At 35.0% G+C, this 15554-nt stretch overlaps 1 long non-coding RNA gene and 1 pseudogene across 1 annotated transcript; both read left to right on the forward strand.

Moving 5' to 3' along the window:
* Window positions 1–14: 14 nt before the first annotated feature.
* Window positions 15–395, forward strand: LOC144997508 (putative lipid-binding protein AIR1 pseudogene; annotated as a pseudogene).
* A 13438-nt stretch (window positions 396–13833) lies between these two features.
* LOC144997519 (uncharacterized) lies at window positions 13834–15069 on the forward strand. The gene is made up of 3 exons (XR_013659837.1): window positions 13834–14004; window positions 14205–14272; window positions 14895–15069. It is a non-coding gene; the product is annotated as an uncharacterized LOC144997519 (long non-coding RNA).
* Window positions 15070–15554: the final 485 nt, after the last annotated feature.

Consider the following 15554-nt stretch of genomic DNA (forward strand, 5'->3'; position numbering starts at 1 on the left):
ACTATCACCTAGAGATGGCTTCAAACACAAATACTCCACTAGCTCTCTTTCTTGCATTTAACCTTCTTTTCTTTGCACTTGCAAGTGGTTGCACCACTTGCCCTGACGCTACCCTAAAACAAGATAAATCTGCAGCAACCTGTCCAATAGATATCCTGAAACTAGGTGTGTGCGCTAATGTTCTTGGTAAGCTAATTGGTATTATCATTGGGAACCCACCAATTAAGCCATGTTGTAGCCTGATCGAAGGCCTTGTTGATCTTGAGGCTGCTGTTTGTGTTTGTGCTGCTATCAAGGCTAATATCCTTGGGAGCGTTGTGAATGTGCCACTCTCTCTCACTTTGCTTCTTAATGTTTGTAGCAAGAATGTTCCAAAGGACTTCCAATGTGCTTAGATAATCAATTACTGATTGTGATTCAGACAGTGAGAGTGAATGTTTATTGTTTGATCTTTATTTGGGAGAAAAGAATTTAATTTCTATGTAATGATGGTTTGAATAATTATTTTTGATAAAAAATGAAAATTAATATCATGTTTTTGTTTTATATTAATATTGTGTCGAATTAAATAGTCGAGCTTACTCATCTTTCTTAAATATTTTTTGTAAGTTGAATTTTAAATATTATGTTACATGTGAGTTAGAATAATATTATGTAAATATTTTAAGATGTAGAAATTTCCTATCAAAATTTCATTTTTCTAGTCATTTATAACTAAGTTAAAAATTTAATTTTGAAAAAATATCATACTCGATCAACACTTCTGTTAAAAACCAAAGAGGTGAAATTTATGTAACTGCAAAAATACACTGAAAAAAAAACAAAATTGTAGATGAAACTTGAAGACATAAAAAGGGATAATGACTTACGAGGGTAACTACCTCTTATTCGTGTTCAGATATTGGCAACTTCTTCTTTTTTGTACATAATAAAACAACTACTTGTTTTAATTGTTTAAATTATACCAATATTACCGGCTAATACATGTTTTAACCAGTAACTCAAAGGGAAAATGACTACGGAGGGTAACTACCTCTTATCCGTGTTCACATATTGGCAACTTCTTATTTTTTGTACATAAGAAAGAAACTAACTTGTTTTAACTGTGTAACATCCCAAAAATCATGACCAAAAATTATTTTTTTAATTTAATACTAAAACCATAATTGTCAAACCATTAATTTAATACTCCAGCATCGGGCCTCGCCCGACATCAGGCCCTGCTTGGCATCGAGCCCCGCTCGGTATACAAATCTGTCTCTCTTAGGCCCCACCTGTCTCCAGTCCCCACCCGCTAAACACATACAATCATCTAACATGCTAACACATAAAGAAACATACTCTACTGTATCCCTGTCCTAAGAAACATACTCTGCTAATAATGAGATACAAAACTTCGTCCATACTCAGCTAGTTCCAGCTAGGGCTTCAACAGTGCACTGTGAGTCTCCTCATTGTGTGAATGGGTCTAAGGCTATAATGCCAGCCCATGTAGTCTATGAGTAGGAAGACTCGGGGGGTTGGCCATAGGCATTGTTTGCTAGTATGTTATTCCAGACCAAGGTCTGATGTCGGGCGGGTGCCTGAGGAATGTTTTCATGTTAGATTATACTTGTTGTATGTGTGATACTTGTATGTGCCTGGTAAAGAGGTGAGTGTGAGCGAGCTCCCGTATCTCATCACTAGCTGAGTACGAACGATGTTCTGTATCTCATTATTACCAGAGTATGTTTCTTAGGACAGGGATACAGTAGAGTATGCTTCTTTATGTGTTAGCATGCTATATGATTGTATGTGTTTAACGGGCGGGCCCCGGAGACAGGCGGGGCCCGATGCCGAAATATTAAATTAATGGTTTGACAATTATGGTTTTAGTATTAAATTAAAAAAGAAATTTTTTGGTCATGATTTCTAGGATGTTACATAGTTAAAACAAGTTAGTTGCTTTTTTATGTACAAAAAATAAGAAGTTGCCAATATGTGAACACGGATAAGAGGTAGTTGTTGGATTAGTGTCTAAGTCCATAACTATTTTGGTATGTACTTGACCCGATGGTGCATGGTCCTTTTGGGTTGCCTTCACCAAAGCAACTTGATTGGAGAAATGAATAAAGAGAGAGAGGATAATATGATTTATTAATATGTTATGAGAATAATATATTAAAGGAGAAATCATATTTGTTTAATTAATATTGGTCAATAATTAATTAAGAATTAGTTTTGTGATCAAATGTAATTAATTAAACTAGAGGGGCTGATTTGTAATTATGTGATAGTTACAAAATAAGGTAAGGATTATCTTATTTATATGGTGGACGAATTTAAGGTTGGAAAGCCTTAGAATTCGAGTATGATAAGGATTCAAGGATTATCTTATTGGTTGCTTAATGGATAATCAACTAGATAAGGATAATGACTGAAACCCTATCTCTACACCTATATAAACACCCCTAGGGTTATGAATTCGTGTATCCCTTCCCAAGAGGTCCTAGATACGAATTCTAACCTCTCACCTCTCTCTTTATACCTTCTCCACTTGCTTATGGTGTTTGTAAGCCATTAGAGGAGTGACACTTGTGACTCTAAGCATTCCAAAGTCAATACAAGGAGATTTGGGATTGTTATTGCTACATAACAATCAAGGTATGATCTTAAACCTAATTACATGTTAATATGATTACTTGCATGCTAGAATTAGGGTTTATAGTCTTGGATTCAAAGCATGTACAATAGAGAAACCTAGATCCAAGCATTAGGGTTTGTATGAGCACATAGGATGTCTTATGACCAAAACCCATCAGTGGTATCAAAGCCATTGGTTTGGTTTCAATTGTATGAACTTGATATATTAGGTTTTATTGCCAATAAACCCTAGGAGGCTAGGGTGTTTTGAGATTAGGGTTTGCAAACCCTAATTTGCAAGAGTTTAAATAAGATCTTCAAATCCTTTCTTTAAACCCTTAAATTTCGAAATCTAGTTTGGTTTCAATTGTATGAACTTGATATATTAGGTTTTATTGCCAATAAACCCTAGGAGGCTAGGGTGTTTTGAGATTAGGGTTTGCAAACCCTAATTTGCAAGAGTTTGAATAAGATCTTCAAATCCTTTCTTTAAACCCTTAAATTTCGAAATCTAGGGTTTGTTATAATCCCTTGTTTTTCGAAATTTGCCTCCTCCCCAAGATAAGATCATAATTTTTAGGGATTTGGATTATCCCATATCTTGTAATTATCCTCTAATTGTTATATATGGTAATTCAAGATCTTGCATTATCCATCCATATTTTCGAAATCTATATAGATATTTAAGGGATTAGGATAACTTAAATGTATAAATGGTAATTATCCTCATTATTTAGATAATCCCTTATGATTTAATAATTAAATCAATAGTCTAATTCAAGATAATTATTAAATCAAGAGTTTTAATATTTAAAATTTTGATTTAAATGTTATAAATTCGAAATTTTAAGATAGATTAAAACTAAATTGTTTTGAAATGTTTCAAAACTTGCCCTCAACTTTTGGAATTTAAAAGTTGATTAAAAGGTTTAATTAGAAATGTTAAATTCTAAAACTCTAGTAATGTTTTGAAAAGTTCAAATCATACCCTTATGGTTTTATTAATTAATTAAGGAGTATAATTAAAAGAGGTTTAATAAATCCATAAAAGTTTAGGTTAGCCTTTTAATTGAATTAAAAGTGTAATTGTTAAAGTTAACCATATAGTATTTTAAAAGTATAAAATACACTCTATACTATATATAACATTAAAAGTCTAACATTATATATATGTATGAGTAAAAGTCAGTCTTACCGTTAGTAGGCCTCATTCACGAAGCTGGTCTATAAGGGGTGTTTAAGGAAATTGCCTATAAAATGGCGATTGAATGGGTATTCACTCTTACCCACCGCACTCTTGACTAGTGGAGGGTCGTTAGCCGAACGGGTAGGATAGGACGAAACCTTCCATTATAAGTATAATGAAATACCAAGTAACTAAATGTTTTTCAAATTCCCAATCTTAGTTACTTAGGCAAAAAGTGAATTGATGCAATTTCATGAAATTACACTTTGTGCCCTTGCGAAGACGTTAGTGGAGCGTGTGTGGTTTACCGGCACACTAAATGGTTCTAAGCAAAGGTAGCAAAGGGTGAATCTATGTTTGTCATAGTTCGGTGGAGCGTGTGTGGTTTACCGGCACATCGAATAGGTGATTGTAACATGTGAGGGCACCATGTAGTTTGCATGGTTATTCACACCCGCTTTGTGATCCTCGGCATCCCAGTCACAAACTAGAGGGGCATATCGAGATTGCAAAGGTTGAAAAGGGTGTGTGGTTTATCGGCACATCGAATAGGTGATTGTAGCATGTGAGGGCACCATGTAGTTTGCATGGTTATTCACACCCGCTTTGTGATCCTCGGCATCCCAGTCACAAACTAGAGGGGCATATCGAGATTTAAACATGCCATTGAAATGTTCAATGAATCTCAAAGGATCTAGGAGTTTTCATAGATTTAAAACTTAAATTTCTTTTTCGTTTTTCATGGTGGAAATTAGTGAATCGTCATTCACTTACCTTCAAATGTTCTTCAATTTGGGTTACGGCATCCCTCTCCCGAGTTGTAGGATATTGTGTTGGGTCCTAGCCTTGGAATTTCATTTGGGTGATTTACCAAGGACTCAATCAATCAACTAACTTGAATTCGTTTGTCTCCCGATGTCAAAGTTCGACAACTATGGTCTTCTCAAATCCCGTGGAACAAGCATTCCACATGAAGATGATATTCCTCGATTTGATCAAGGAACAAGAAATCATGCTTCACTTCCTCCTCCTCCTCCTATTATTCTCCCTAACCCACAAGATTGTAAAATTGAAAGGTTCAATATCACTCAAGCCCTTTTGGCAAGTAAACATAAAGAAGGAAAGTCGGTGTGTGCACACGTCCTAGGGATGAAGTCACACATTGATAGGTTAAGAATGATGGGATCCGTTGTCGGTGAAGCGATGGCTGTTGATTGGGTTTTTCAGTCACTTCCTAACTCGTATAGTGAGTTCGTAAGAGAGTACTATATGATGAACCACGATGTGACACTTATGGATCTCACCTATATGCTTATTGCTGCTGAATCAGCAATGGTTTGGCGCAATAGAAAAAGCAAAGTTGATTGGTGAATCTACCTTCAAGACCTCTATGGATATAGACAATGGCAATGAAATACATGCAATGATCGAAAAGTTTGATCATAAGAGAAAGGCGATGTCTGAGGTAGTTCCATGTGTTGTTCCAAAGGACTCTGTTTGCTTTTATTGCCAAGAGAAGGGGCATTGGAAACGAAGTTGCCCTATTTACCTAAGAGATCTAAGAGATGGGAGAGTCAAAAGTATGACTACGCTTTAGGTAAGAATCCACTATCTAACTCCATTAAGTTCCTATTCATTGATTCTTAATACATGATGTGATAAGATTGCATTTGAATGTTTTGTAGGATCGGTGAAAAGAAAGGAAGATTGATAAGAGAGCAAGATGAATCTAATCACAAGAGATGGATCTTGATCGCATGGACTTGAAGATTGGATTTTGAGCTTAGATAGTTATGATAGAGTTGTTAAAAAATTTTCATTTTTACATAGTTTTCAATGGATTTGGCATTGTAAGGACAAATATTTTTCCGCTGCTTTTATAATTAAAATAAATTTTGACTCACTTATTTATTTGTTTCCTTGCAATGAAATCGTTATGAAAATTGATGTTTGAATATTTCTACAACGAATGGATATGATTCTTAGTTATGTTATTTATGGAAATGTCAAGAATTTACCAAATAGGGAGAGTTTCTCATCGCCCAAGTTTCAATTGGACAGAAACTTGGAATCATGCAACGTGGATGCACGATGAATGAGAAATTTTGTATTTGGAAATTGGACTAATTCATTGACAAAGTGTCAAGTGAAGGACTAGGAGATCGAGTACACAAAGTTGTGTGTTGATCAAGTTCACCATAAGAGTAACAAAGATATTCGTCATGATTTACTAAAGGCTTAGTAAATATGATTACACTTACAAGATTAAGTGTAATTTTGAATTGATTAAAGGGTTTAGATCAATAGCAAAACGAATAAGAAGAATCAAGTAGGCAGAAAGATAAGAGTTTCTCCATTCTAAGAAGAAGGGAGAGTAGCTTTTATGCTTTATGATAGGTCTTAATGATTAAGAACCATATCTCAATTGATCCTCTAAGTGAGTCTTGGTACAATTGTATGTCCAAGAAGAGGAATCAAAGATTGTAGAAATGGTCAAATCAAGAAGTCAATCATACTTCGTTCCAATAACAAGTCTTAAAGTTAAGATTTGACAATGAGTGAAAAGTATTAAAGGTTTATAACATTCATCAAATGTGGAAAGTTGTGATGTCTTGAATAAGACAAAGACCAACTTGGACCAATTTATGAAGTGTTTTGATAAAAGCTACACTAACTCTTGAATATTTGTTTGTCAAGAAATGTTTTGATAAGAGAATCATATATGTCAAGGAGTCAGTGGGAGTCTTAATGGTCTTGAAAGGTTTAAAGAACAAATCAAATAAACCTTATCGATCATCACTAGCACACGAGTTGAGGTTTACAACCTATCGTGAAGACATTATTTTGTTTCTGTGCCAATCCAATTGAGTTAATTATGCATGTGAGTCCTATGAGTTCTCATTTGAATGCGTAAAAGGCAAGGACCTTGATCAATGAAAGGTGCATTGATAGGAAAAAGGTAAGATTCTTAACTACTTGGAAGACGTGGTGGGCAGCTGTGCTACCATAAGGCAAGAAATCAAGATTAAAGGAAGTTCGATCCATATGAGTTTGAATTTGTCGTAAACTTTGGTTTTAACAAATTCACATGGATAGGAACACATACACCGTTTAAATCTAAGTGTCATAAGATTTCCTCCTTCATGAAAATGATTGTGAGGAAATGCTTTCACTAAGAAAGATTTTAAAAGATAGTGATTGTAAAATTGCATTCTCGAATTCAATCATGGTTACGGTATCCCTTTCCATAATTTGAATTGTGAGGTTTGGCAATTAGTCTTAATTGTTTAGACACACATATGAACTATCTAAGGCAAAAGTGTTTAAGTTCAAGAAGCCTTGATAAAGATTATCAAAGCACTAAGTATGAGAAACATGAACTTAAGAAATTCAATAAGCATTGTTTTCTGAAAGTTAAGCTGTTTCTGAATACATGTCGAAGCTAGTGGGAGCATAAGTGTTATGTTTTATAATAATCATCATGATAGTCGGAGCATAAATTTTATGATTGTATGATTATTAAGGCAAGTATTGCATAGTTGGCAATATTAATTATAGAAAACAAGAGTCATACTTTGCAAAGTTGTAAGAGTTGAAAGGTTGTTTTGCTATAATTAAGGGAGAGAATATTATGCTTCATTTCAAATCTAAAGGGTTAGGTTGTGGAATGTTAATAAATTTAGTCAAAGGTACATTGTGTGTTCTTAAAGTTTCGATTATGATTACGACATTCCTCTTCACAATTCGAATTTTGAGAACATAGCAAATAAAACATTATGCATCGTGTCCCATACGCTTCGAGTATAGGATCGATTGCAAATGATTTAATGTTTGACCATTCTAAGATTTTCTAAATGTCTAGTGCATTTAGAGGGAAAAGGGACTAGAATTGGTTTGACTAAAATAATTAAACAACTATCAAAGGACAATCCAAAGTTCGACGAGGATTGGTCGCTTGTGAGTAGTTGGAAGTATAGTATTGGAAAATATGGAAATGTTTCCATATTGGATGGACCACATCGACATCATTACAAATAGAAAAGATTCTATTAAGAATGAGTTGTCATGAGGAAAATATGGAAGCGTGTTCATATTAGGAAGTAAATATTGAAAAATCTATGACTAGATTAGAAACCTTTATGCAAAAGGATATTCAAAGGAATGTACTTTGAGTGAGAGACATCGTATCTAAGGAATTGTCTTGTAATAATCTCCCATAGAGGACTTTGTAATATCATTGGCAATAGTCTTTGAGACTTTGGTGCAGTGACATTACAAAAGGATTTTTGCATAAAGTGTTAGAATCTAGTATATTCTATAAGTAACAAGAATTTGATATTCTTACACTTAAGAAAATGGATTGGGAGTTGTAAAATGAGAATGATTAGAAATGTGTTCAATTTGTCTATTTTACAAAAGTAAGAACCATAGGTAAACATTGTGTGCATGCTAGGAGCATGGGACAAGTGTAATAATTCAAGTAAAAAAAATGATTACCCGAAACGACAAATAATGAGTAATCGATATGGTGATAAATAAAACGTGTTTTGTTTATACTCAAAGGTTTGAGGCCATATGGGATTAGTATTATTCTTGTGTTTCACCTTGCATGTTTTGACTTCCAGAATAATTGAGTTTATTAAGAATAATCGAATTATTCAAACGGGCCACAGTCGTTCATATGTTGGAAGTAGATATGAATGAAGATTGTCGTGAATTGGTGTGTGGATTGTCTAAAAGAGTATTAGACATAAGCAAATGTTTGCTGCAACGTTCATGAGTGCTTATGAATATGATTTGAGCATTGGATTAAACCCACACTCACTTGGATCACTATCTCGAGTGATTAGTGAGACGATAACATCTTATATTCTTGAAACCGAGATGTGTGAGTTGTATCTTGCTAATCGGTTGCACATTGATAATATGTAAACGCACCAGTAACTTGGTGTTATAAAACATATTGTTGTGTGTAATTCGGTGAGTGAGTGCAAGCGAGCATTGTATCAAAGTTTATCCGTTCCTTTTATCCAAAGTAGAATAAAAGCGATATCTTTGGGCCCCTCGATGGTTTAGTGATGACATATGTAAATGCTTGGCCGGGCTAGGGCTAATTTGATTTGTTCAATTAGTCTGTCGTCATAAATCGGAAATCGAGATATAGTACAAAGAGAATGATTTGAAATCATATCTCATACGATATCTAGAATGGAGGAATATATGATCCCTTATCTAAGGACACGCGTGTCTGATATGATCAGAGTTGACAGCGGCTTTGGAAAGCTACAATTGCAGATCAGGATCTAAAGTCATACGCAGAATAGTTGTTAGACTTATCCAAGTGGGAGACTGTTGGATTAGTGTCTAAGTCCATAACTATTTTGGTATGTACTTGACCCGATGGTGCATGGTCCTTTTGGGTTGCCTTCACCAAAGCAACTTGATTGGAGAAATGAATAAAGAGAGAGAGGATAATATGATTTATTAATATGTTATAAGAATAATATATTAAAGGAGAAATCATATTTGTTTAATTAATATTGGTCAATAATTAATTAAGAATTAATTTTGTGATCAAATGTAATTAATTAAACTAGAGGGGCTGATTTGTAATTATGTGATAGTTACAAAATAAGGTAAGGATTATCTTATTTATATGGTGGACGAATTTAAGGTTGGAAAGCCTTAGAATTCGAGTATGATAAGGATTCAAGGATTATCTTATTGGTTGCTTAATGGATAATCAACTACATAAGGATAATGACTGAAACCCTATCTCTACACCTATATAAACACCCCTAGGGTCATGAATTCGTGTATCCCTTCCCAAGAGGTCCTAGATACGAATTCTAACCTCTCACCTCTCTCTTTATACCTTCTCCACTTGCTTATGGTGTTTGTAAGCCATTAGAGGAGTGACACTTGTGACTCTAAGCATTCCAAAGTCAATACAAGGAGATTTGGGATTGTTATTGCTACGTAACAATCAAGGTATGATCTTAAACCTAATTACATGTTAATATGATTACTTGCATGCTAGAATTAGGGTTTATAGTCTTGGATTCAAAGCATGTACAATAGAGAAACCTAGATCCAAGCATTAGGGTTTGTATGAGCACATAGGATGTCTTATGACCAAAACCCATCAGTAGTTACCCTCCTAAGTCATTTTCCCTTTGAGTTACTGGTTAAACATATATTAGTCGGTAATATTGGTGTAATTTAAACTGTTACAACAAGTTAGTTGCTTTATTATATACAAAAAAGAAGAAGTTGCTAATATGTGAACACGGATAATAGGTAGTTACCCTGCTAATTCATTTTTCCACATAAAAAACTCTACACCATAGTAACACACAAATTTCCACGGTAAGCAGCTTCAAGATCTACGTGGAAAGTTAAGTATGAAACATTGTTATTATTTTGGGTTTTTTTATACCGACTACGTGGAATTTTGCAATTCGACCACTATGAAACCTCTGAGAGCTAGGTCTCGACCAACAATTGAATTCTCCACGAATAACTAAAGTAATAATCTAAACATGTAATTTTTGTAAAAAAGTGACTTCATATGGCGGAGTTACCCAAATTGTAATAAAGCCAAAAATTAGGCACACTAAAAGTTGTATTATATTATATAAATTATAATATATTTCGAAAGTAGACATTAATGCGATTCCAAAATTATAATTTTCGTAAATGGCTGACTTCATATGGAGGAGTTACGCTTTTCTAAAGTTTTAAAAATCAATCTTGTACAAGGTTGTGTGTCGTAAAATAACGAATTAGAGATTTGTTGAGTTTTAGCCTAATCACCTAAAGGGAGATTTGTAGTAGTCCTCGGTATAAGAATAACAAGACGAAGATCGTCAAAAACAAAGCCCATGAGAGAGTTATGATTTTTTTAAAATCATTTAGAATACCCCATCTTTACAAATAATGGACTAAAAATAAGTTCGGAATCAACTAAAACAATCTAAAAGAAATTTATAGTACTCGTCGAGATGGTTGTGTGGATATGAAGAACGTTGGAAATGGAGATCGTATGCTGAAGATACAGATTTTATAAAATCAATACTTTCGGGCGTGTAACTAACGACAGATTCACGAAGACACGTGAATGGTGGACACGTGGGGAAGCAACACGTGTCTGTGCTCGGGTGGGGGTAACTCGCATATGCGCAATGCGCACCCTTAAAAATGCATGGTGCACGTCCTAAAACTTGAAATAAATAAGAGGTCGAACCCTACTTGTAACATCCGAAAATCTATGGCCAAAAATATCATTTTAATTAAGTTAATATAAAAACCAATAGTATAAAAACATCCATAGTGTCGTCCCATATCAAAACTAATATGTGAATAATCAAAACATATCATAATGAAACATCATCAAAATATAATCCCAAAGATCTTATGTGCGGAAAACATAGTGTGATGTGCTGCGATCATGTCGGCTCCTTTCCTTTTGAAGAAGAAGTACCTAAAACCAAAAATGAAAACCGTAAGTAAGAAGCTTAGTGAGTTCCCCAAATACCACATAACATACATATTAACATACTACCTAGCATATCTGGGTGTTGGCCTACCCCTTCGGTCTCTTTCAACCGGATACTGTCTAGCATATAAGCACATAAATCACATAATATCATACATAACCATTATCCGTACATATATCATAATCAATACAGATGTTATGTGCCGAGAATAGTCTTGACATTATGTTGTTGGCTGCCACATGGTCTTTCTTACCAAGTCGGTGCCACCCCTCAATATTACAGGAAAGTGCCAAGAGCCACCTCCTGGTCTTCCATGCAAGCATCACAAAGACAACTAGCATATATACTACTCTACTTATCCAATTAGCATATAGTGTGTTAGGAGCCACCTCCTGGTTTTTCATACATTATGCCTAGGGCTAACCCCATGGTCTTCCTACCATACATAATAGCATACAGGGTGCCAAGAACCACCTCCTGGTCTTTCATACATAATGCATAGGGCTAACCCCTGGGTTTTCCTACAATACATAAACCAAATGGGCTAGCATTAGTGTCTTTCACCCATACAAATAGAGAGGAGACTCACCTCACACTACTGAAATTCCGCGGATAAAGTTGTGGTTGCTGGCTGAGAGATCCGCAAACACTCAATCATCAAAATAAAAGCCAATTAACAATCGGGTTCCAATGCATAACCATAAGTCCATACTTGGGGTAAAAAGACCATTTTACCCCTAACCTAGCTTTGTCCAAGGCGAAGGCCCAAACTCAAACTCCGGAGGCCCAAAAGCCAAATAATAAATCAACGCCGAACATATGGTCCAAATTTCCAAATTGGACCCAAACCTCTACATGGTCTTACCTTAAGGCACAACCATTTGTTCTAGTCCAAACATTTGGCATTCCGATGGTCCAATATCTCAAAATCATCAAGGCCCAATTATGGCCCATCTATAGACCAATTTTCCAAACCCCTCACATGCCCCTTACCCAAAAGCCCATCCAAATATTCTAGTCCATATACTTGTTCTTGGATGACCCATCAATAGCCCAATCACCAAAGTTAAATAGAAAGGCCAAACTCAAAGCCCAAACAAAATTAGGGTTTTCAAATAAAATGACGATTAGGGTTAAGTGTTCTTACGTAACCCATTAAGTAATTAATCCATTAAGTCCATCACTCTACTAGGTTAACCATACAATGTGGTTAGGATTAATTCATAATTCCAATCTAATGGTTCAAACATGCGGGTCCCAACAGTTCCAAATTACCGTATTCAAAATTAGGGTTTTCTAAATGCTAATTAGGATTTACAACCCAATCGCATGCCAATTAGTCCATTGGTTATGTTTTTAGGCTTATTAATTTTAATTAAGTTAAGTAATGCCCACTACCACCTCGGTTAGTGATCATCAAGGCGGCTCACGTGTAACGCCCGGGTTTTCAGGGCTAAGCATTTTTGTCAATGTAATAGTCTAGGTCAACTATTGTAACTCTTTTTGAAGTAATAAATATAAAATATTTGAGTATTATGTGAATTATGTGTGTTTATGTGTTTATTATTTAATTATAAGTGTATAATTAATAAAGAATAAAAATGAGCATCAAAATTAAAGTGTGAGATCATCCAGATATATCTACATAAAGTTTTAGAATATGTCTCAAGGTTTCCGTACATATAAAGAACGCCGAAATCCGAGCTATAACGAAGAAGTTATGACCCGCCGAAGTTTTACGGCAAAACTGACACGGCACCGGGAGACGTAAATAGTGAATTTACGATAGAAGACTTTTTAGCCTTAGCAATCTAAACAAAAGTCGTAGAATATGTTAAACTAAGAACATCGATAAAAAGAACGCCCAAATCTGACTTCGTATGAAAAAGTTATGATTTTTCTAAGATTCGGCTTAGCAGTGCACGGCCTGAAACTCGAATTTTAGTTCGAGCGGTTTTTGGCTTACATGACCTAAATGAGAGTTGAAGATCTCATTAATAGGAACTCAAAGGTAAAAAGACAGACGAAAACGGAGTCCGTATGAAGGAGTTATGAACTCTTCGCGGTCATTTAACAGTCTAAACTCCTCCTACTGTTAAATTTGAGATCGGTCGAGAATTAGCCGATAGAGTCTAAATGAAAGTTGTAGATCTTGATTTTACCTACGCGTGGATATAAATAACGTCAAAAACGGAGTTCGTATGAACGAGTTACAAATTATAATAGCATATTTACGTATTAAAATAAAGTATAAATCATGTATACGTACACATATATATACATATGTATATATCATTAGAAAGGTATCGACGATGCGGTCATTATAAGACTAATATTGAGTTCTTTCGACATTAGTTTAGTACAAATATTATTAAATCCATTTAAAATAGTATTATAGAGGGGTGTTTAGTTGTTTATATAACTAAAAGGTCATTAAGTAATTATGGAGGGTAGTTTTTGAAAATTCAATTAGTATAAATAAGAGCCTTGGGCTCTCATATTTCTTGCACCATTCTCTTTATTCAAGAGTCTTTCTCTCCTTATCCCCCGAGCATTTCGGTCCCTCGTGATTCGACTTCTCTTTCTGTAGTTTAGTATAGTAAGGTGAGCGCTGAAGCGCTGCACGAATCTTTCTTAGAAAGATTCAGCGACGAAGTTCTGCCCCTGCAGAGCCCGACTCCTAGCTAAAACCCCATTGTAAGTAAGTTATGCTTACCTTATTTTAATATAGCTTATATTTAAAATTAGTATTGTTATTATGAACTTATAATAAATACTTGGGCTATTATTATGGGTTATATAAGTATTTTTTTTTAACGCTTATATAATAATAATAATAGCTAGACTATTAATTAGTCTCGGCGAAATAGACTAAACTCTAGTGGTAATAATACTAGGTTTCGTCGAAGAAAATTCTATTTAAGAAGCGAAGCGCTGTCTGAGTTCGGAATCACCACCTTTTCAGGTGAGTGCATAGTTACTTTCAGCTTACACATAGATATGAAGTATTTAATATAAATTACGTGCTATGTGTGAATATTATCTGAATACTTGCTATCTATGCTGGATGAACGTTTTATACATGTTTTCAAAGATTTAAACTGTATATGTATTTTATATCTACAAAATGTGTTGGGTAAAACATGGGTAGATGTAATAGTTGCTGTGTGAAAAAATAAAATAATGAGAGGCCTCGTTATAGATGTTATTGATGATCCAGTCATCTAGCGGAGTATAGATGACGACCACGGACTATTCTAGACAGTCCAGTGGAACACTAGCAGGCTCGCAACCTGTAGGTGTTTATTTGAACTGTGTGCTCACCAGATGTACTCCATCCCCCACATGGTTGCCTATTAGGACATTTATTGCTGAGGAATCCCCTTAGCAGTAGTGTCCGTCCCGATGATGATCCTTAGGCTAGGTCCCTTATGATAGGTGTTTAGGGACGTAAAGTGAGGATAACGGGAACGGGTAATCGGGTTATTGTTGATTGATGAAATTAATAAACTTATTTATTGTGGGTTGAAAACCCTATGTGCTCACCAGGCTCCCAAGCCTGACCCACTCAGTTTTATGTATTACAGGTAGTGGCGCTTGAGCATATATATGATGTTTGGACGAGGGATTACGGATATAGGCCTGTAGATATGAAATAATGTAGTAAGGCTTGTATTGTACTGTTTATGCTTTTGATCTGTACGAACATGACATCCCGAGTCTTTTAATGAAATACATTTCTATGGAAATGCTTTTGATAAATCTTTATCATGTTATTGTTTTGGGACAAATTCCGCAACACTTTTATTTAAAATGTTACTCTGATTTTTAAACAAAGCATAAACAAACCGGTCTTTTCTGGCCGTGATTTTGGGGATGTCACAGTTGGTATCAGAGCATTAGTTTAAGCGAACTAGGAATTTGTAGGATTTCTAGACTTAAACTTAGAATGCTAAGCGATGATTGTGAGGTGTGAGCACTAGCTTATTTTAGGAATTGTGCCTAAAATGCTTTTATGTGCTAAATGCTTTATGCATGATATGCTGTTATTTTGTTCGGATCTATGGTCTGTTGCCGACCGGATCTGGAAACCTTATGTGTTTAGGATTCTAAACGTACGACTACGATATTAGAACTAGCATGTAAACGTTTCGGAGTGATAAGGACGATTTAAAACGTCTCTCCTAAATAAAGATCTGAATTCACCTTATTCGGTGTATAGATCAAGATGGTAAGGACCCGTAGCG

The sequence above is a fragment of the Lactuca saligna genome, chromosome 1 (assembly GCF_052625555.1).
Source record: "Lactuca saligna cultivar CGN05327 chromosome 1, ASM5262555v1, whole genome shotgun sequence".
Lineage (NCBI taxonomy): Eukaryota > Viridiplantae > Streptophyta > Magnoliopsida > Asterales > Asteraceae > Lactuca > Lactuca saligna.